The sequence below is a fragment of the Scyliorhinus canicula genome, unplaced genomic scaffold (assembly GCF_902713615.1).
Source record: "Scyliorhinus canicula unplaced genomic scaffold, sScyCan1.1, whole genome shotgun sequence".
Classification (NCBI taxonomy): domain Eukaryota; kingdom Metazoa; phylum Chordata; class Chondrichthyes; order Carcharhiniformes; family Scyliorhinidae; genus Scyliorhinus; species Scyliorhinus canicula.
This window is the reverse complement of record NW_024055728.1, coordinates 5360778-5366390: the sequence shown is the minus strand read 5'-3', so window position 1 is coordinate 5366390 and position 5613 is coordinate 5360778. Positions and strand designations below refer to the sequence as shown.

The 5613-nt window shown below is 44.6% G+C and overlaps 1 non-coding gene across 1 annotated transcript; it reads right to left on the bottom strand.

The window, feature by feature from the left end:
* Window positions 1–1524: 1524 nt before the first annotated feature.
* Window positions 1525–1597, bottom strand: trnak-cuu. The gene has a single exon. It is a non-coding gene; the product is annotated as a tRNA-Lys (tRNA).
* Between the last annotated feature and the right edge of the window lie 4016 nt (window positions 1598–5613).

Below are 5613 nucleotides of genomic sequence, written 5' to 3'. Positions count from 1 at the left end.
CTCTCTTTATCTCTCTCTGTACCTCTCTCTCTCTGTATCTATCTCTCTTTACCTCTCTCGTTGTATCTCTCTCTGTATCTATCTCTGTATCCCACTGTATATCTCTCTGTATCTCTCTCCCTGTGTCTCTCTCTGTATCACTCTCTGTATCTCTCTATCTGTATCTATCTATCTGTAGCTCTCTCTCTGTATCTCTCTCTCTGTTTCTCTCTCTGTATCTCTCTCTCTCTCTCTATGTATCTCTCTCTATATCTCTCTCTGTATCACTCTCTCTATGCATCTCTCTAAGCATCTCACTCCGAAACATTCTCTCTGCATCTCTCTCTACCACTCTGTGTGCATCTCTGTGACTGCATGTCTCTTCCTCTACCTCTCTGTGTATCTCTGTATCTCGCTCTCTGTATCACTCTCCCTGTGCCTCTCTGTGTATCTCTCTCTCTGTACCTCTCTGTATATCTCTGTATTTCTCTCCCTGTACCACTCTGTGTATCTCTCCATCTCTCTCCCTGTACCTCTCTGTGTATCTCTGTATATCTCTCCCTGTACATCTCTGTGCATCTCTGTATATCTCTCCCTGTACCTCTCTGTGTATCTCTGTACCTCCCTCTGTATCTCTCTCCCTGTATATCTGTATCTCTCTCCCTGTCCCTCTCTGTGTATCTCTGTATCTCTCTCCCTGTATCCGTCTCCGTAATTCTGTATCTCTCTCTGTATCTATCTCACTGTATCTCTCTCTGCAAAACTCTCTGCATCCCGCTCGGTATATCTCTCAGCATCTATCTCTCTCTCTGTCTCTCGTTTCTCTCCAGACCATTCTCTTTCTCTGTATCTTTCTGTCTGTATATCTCTCTGTTTACCTCCCCCTGTATTCTCTCGCTCATTGTGTCTCTCTGCATCTCTCTGTGTTTCTCACACTGTGCATCTCTCTCTGTGTATATCGGCCTGTATCTCTTGCTGTGTATCGCTCTCTATTTATCTCACTCTGTCTGTAATTCTCTCTGCATATGTCTCTCTCTCTCTATGTCTCTGTATCTGTATCTATTTCTCTGTATCTCTCTATGTATCACTCTCCTTAAACCTCTCTGTCTCTGTCTGTATTTATCTCTCACCGTATCTCCCTGTTTATATACCTTTCTCAGGAACTATGTTCGTGTGTCTCTCACTCCCTCCGCCTGTACCTCTCCCGCTCGGTATATCTCTCTGTTTATCTCTCCCTGTATCCCTCTGTATCTCTCTGCCTGCATTTCTCTCTATCTCTATGTATCTCTCTCTGTATCTTTGAACTTAGAACAGTACAGCACAGAACAGGCCCTGTTCTGTTACACAACAGGATTGTGGAAGGAAACCGGAGCACCCGGAGGAAACCCACGCACACATGGGGAGGACGTGCAGACTCCACCCAGACAGTGACCCAGCCGGGAATCGAACCTGGGACCCTGGAGCTGTGAAGCATTTATGCTAACCACCATGCTACCATGCTGCCCAACAGTTCGTTCAACTGCTCATTCTCAGATAACAATGAGCCGCCCAACGTGGGGCTCGAACCCACGACCCTGAGATTAAGAGTCCCGTGCTCTTCCGACTGAGCTAGCCGGGCTCTCTCTGTATCTCTCTCTGCATCTGCCTCGGTGCATTCTCTCTGTATCTCTCTCTCTGCATCGTTCTCCGTATCTCTTTCTCTGTACCACTCTCTCTGTATCTGTTTCCGTATCTATCTCTCAGAAGCTCTCTCTCTCTCTCTGTGTCTCTCATTCTCTTGTTTCTCTCCGTACCATTCTATTTCTCTGTATCTATATCCATATCTTTGTATCGCTCTCTGTATCTCACTGTATCTCTCTCTCGATGTATCAGTATTCTTGCACCTCGCTCTCTCTCTGTCTTTATCTCTCACCGTATCTCTCTGTTTATATCTCTCTATGTATCATTCTCAGGATCTCTCTTCGTGTGTCTCTCACTGCCTCCGTCTGTTCCTCTCCCGCTCTGTATCTCTCTCTATGTATCTCCCACTGTATCTCTCTCTCTCTGTATCTCTCTCTATTTCTGTGTATCTCTCTCTCTACCTCTCGCAGAGTATCGCTCTCTATCTCTCTGTGTATCTCTCTCTGTGTGTCGCTCTCTATGTATCACTCTCTATATCTCTCTCTGTATCTAGAACATAGAACAGTACAGCACAGAACAGGCCCTTCGGCCCTCGATGTTGTGCCGAGCCATGATCACCCTACTCAAACCCACGTTTCCACCCTATACCCGGAACCCAACAACCCCCCCTTAACCTTACTTTTTAGGACACTACGGGCAATTTAGCATGGCCAATCCACCTAACCCGCACATCTTTGGACTGTGGGAGGAAACCGGAGCACCCGGAGGAAACCCACGCACACACGGGGAGGACGTGCAGACTCCGCACAGACAGTGACCCAGCCGGGAATCGAACCTGGGACTCTGGAGCTGTGAAGCATTTATGCTAACCACCATGCTACCGTGCTGCCTATCTCTCTCTGTATCTCTCTGTCTGTAATTCTCTGTATATCTCTATATGTTTCTCTATGTGTATCTCTCTCTGTATCACTCTCTGCATCTGCCTCTGTATATATATCTATGTATCTCTCTCTCTGCATCTCCCTCTGTGTATCGCTCCCTGTATCTCTCTCTGTAACACTCTCTGTATCTCTCTCTCTGTAGTTCTCTCTCTGTATCTCTCTCTCTGCATCTGTCGCTGTATATCCCTCTGCATCTCTCTCTTTCTGTGTCTCTCTCTGTGTATCGCTCTTTAACTCTCTCTGTGTCTCTCTTTCTATTGTATCTCTCCGTACCATTCTCTCGCTCTGTATCTCTCTCTGTATCTTTCTCTCTGTATCGCTGTCTGTATCACTCTCTCTGTATCTCATTCAGTATCTCTCTCTCTGTATTTATCTATGTATCTCTCACCCTGTATCTCTCTCTGTATCTCTCCCTCTCTCTATCTATCTCTCTGCATCTCCCGTTTACCGCTCCCTGTATCTCTCACTGTAACATTCCCTGTATCTCCCTCTCTCCAACTCTCTCTTTGTATCTAACTATCTGCATTTCTCTCTGTATATCTCTCAGCATCTCTATCTCTCTCTCTGTCTCTGTGTCTCTCTTTCTCTTGTAACGCACCGTCCCATTCTCTTTCACTGTATCTGTCTCTGTATCATTCTCTCTGTATCTCTCTCTGTATCTCTCCCTCTGTATCTATTTCTCTGTACCTCTCTCTCTCTATACCTCTGTATCTATCTGTGTATCTCTCCCTGTATCTCTCTCTCTGTACCTCTATCTCTGTATCTCTCTCTGCCTCTCTCTGTATCTCTCTCTCTGTATCTCTCTCTGTATCTCGCTCTGTATCTCTCACTGTGTATCTCTCACTGCATCTCTCTCTCTCTCTCTGTATCAATCTCTATGTATCTCTCTCTGTATCTTTCTCTCTGCATCTATCTCTTTGTATCTCTCTCTATGTTGCTCTCAATATCTCTCTCTGTTTCTCACTGAATCTCTCTCTGTCTCTCTCCCTGTATCTCTCCCTCTGTATCTATCTCTCTGTAACTCTCTCTCTGTATCTCTCTCTCTCTCTGTATCTCTCTCTGTATCTCTCTCTGTATCTCTCTGTGTTTCCCTCTGTATCATTCTCTCCGTATCTCTCTAAGCATCTCTCTGTCTCTGTATCTTTGTGGCTCTCTGTTTCTGTGTCTCTCTCTGCATCTCTCTCTGTATCTCTCTGTATCTCTCTCTGTATCTCTATCTCTGTAGCTCTCTCTCTATCTCTCTATCTCTCTCTCTCTCTCCGTATCTCTATGTATCTATCATCTGCCTCTGTGTATCACTCTCTGTATCTCTCTCTGTATCTGTCTCTGTTTCTCTTTGTATATCTCTCAGCGTCTCTCTCTATGTCTCTCTCTGTGTCTCTCTTTCTCTTGTATCTGTCCGTACCATTCTCTTTCTCTATATCTGACTCTGTATCTTTCTCTATGTATCGATCTCTGTATGTCTCTCTCTGTGTCTACCTCTGTATCTCTCTCTCTCTTTGTATCTCACTGTATCTCCATCTGTATCTCTCTCCATGCATCTCTCTCTCGATCTCTCTCTGTATATCTCTCTCTGTATCACTCTATCTGTATCTCTCCCTCTGTATCTCTCTCTCTGTATATCTCTCTCTGTATCTCTCTGTATCTCTCTCTGTTTCTCTCTCTCTGTATCTCTCTGTATCTCAGTGTCTCTCTCTCTGTATCTCTCTCTGTATCTCATTCTGTATGTCTCTGTATCACGCTGTGTATTTTTCTGCATATATCTCTGTGTATCTCTCTCTGAATATCCCTCTGTATCTCTCTGTGTACCTCTCTGTGTAGCTCTCTCTGTATCTCTCTCCATCACTGTATCTCTCTCTGCATCTCTCTCTGTCTCTCTATCTCTGTATCTCTCTCTCTGTATCACTCTCTCTGTAGCTCTCCCTCTGTATCTCCATCTCTGTATATATCTCTCTGTATCTCTCTCTGTATGTCTCTCTCTCTGTATCTCTCTCTGTATCTCATTCTGTATCTCTCTGTATCTCGCTGTGTATTTTTCTGTATATCTCTCTGTGTATCTCTCTCTGAATATCCTTCTCTATCTCTCTGTGTACCTCTCTGTGTAGCTCTCTCTCTATCTCTCTCCATCACTGTATCTCTCTCTCTCTATCTCTCTCTGTCTCTCTCTGTATCTCTCTCCGTGATTCTCTCTGTCTCTCTGTTTTTATCTCTCACTGTATCTCTCTGTTTATGTCTCACTATGTATCTCTCTCAGGATCTCTCTCCGTGTGTCTCTCACTCCCTCCGTTTGAACAACTCCCTCTCAGTATCTCTCATTTTTTCTCTCTCTGTATCTCTGTCTCTGTATCTCCCACTGTATCTCCCTCTGTATCTCTCTCACTGTATATCTCGCACTCTGTATCTCTTTATATATCTCTCTGTATCTCCCTCTCTGTATATCTCTCTCTGTATCTCTATCTGTCTATCTCTCTGTATCTCTCTGTGTAACTCTCTGTTATCTCTCTCTGTATCTCCCTCTCTGTATCTCTCTCTCTGCATCTCTCTCTGTATCTCTCTCTCTGTATCTCTCTGTTTCTCTCTCTCTGTATCTCTCTCTGTGCATCTCTCTCTGCGTGTCGCCCTCTGTATCTCTCTCTGTGTATCGCTCTCTGTATCACTCTTATTGTATATCTCTCTGTGTATCTTTCTCTGCACCACTCTGTCTGTTTTTCCCTCTGCGTTTCTATCTATGTATCTCTCTCTCTCTATCTATGTCTCTGTATCTCCCTCTGTGAATCTCTCTCTGTACCTCTCGCGGTGTATCGCTCTCTATCTCTCTCTGGATCTCTCTCTCTGGATCTCTCTGGATCTTTGTATGTGTTTCTCTCTGTATCTCCTATGTTTCTCTCTGCGTATCTCTCTCTGTATCTCTCTCTGCATCTGCCTCTGTGTATATCTCTCTGTATCTATCCCTGTATCTGTCTCTGTATCTCTCTCTATGTATCTCTCTCTATCTCTGTATCTCCCTGCATCTGCCTCTGTATCTCTGTATCTCTCTCTCTGTATCTCCTTCTGTGTATAGCTCCCTGTATCT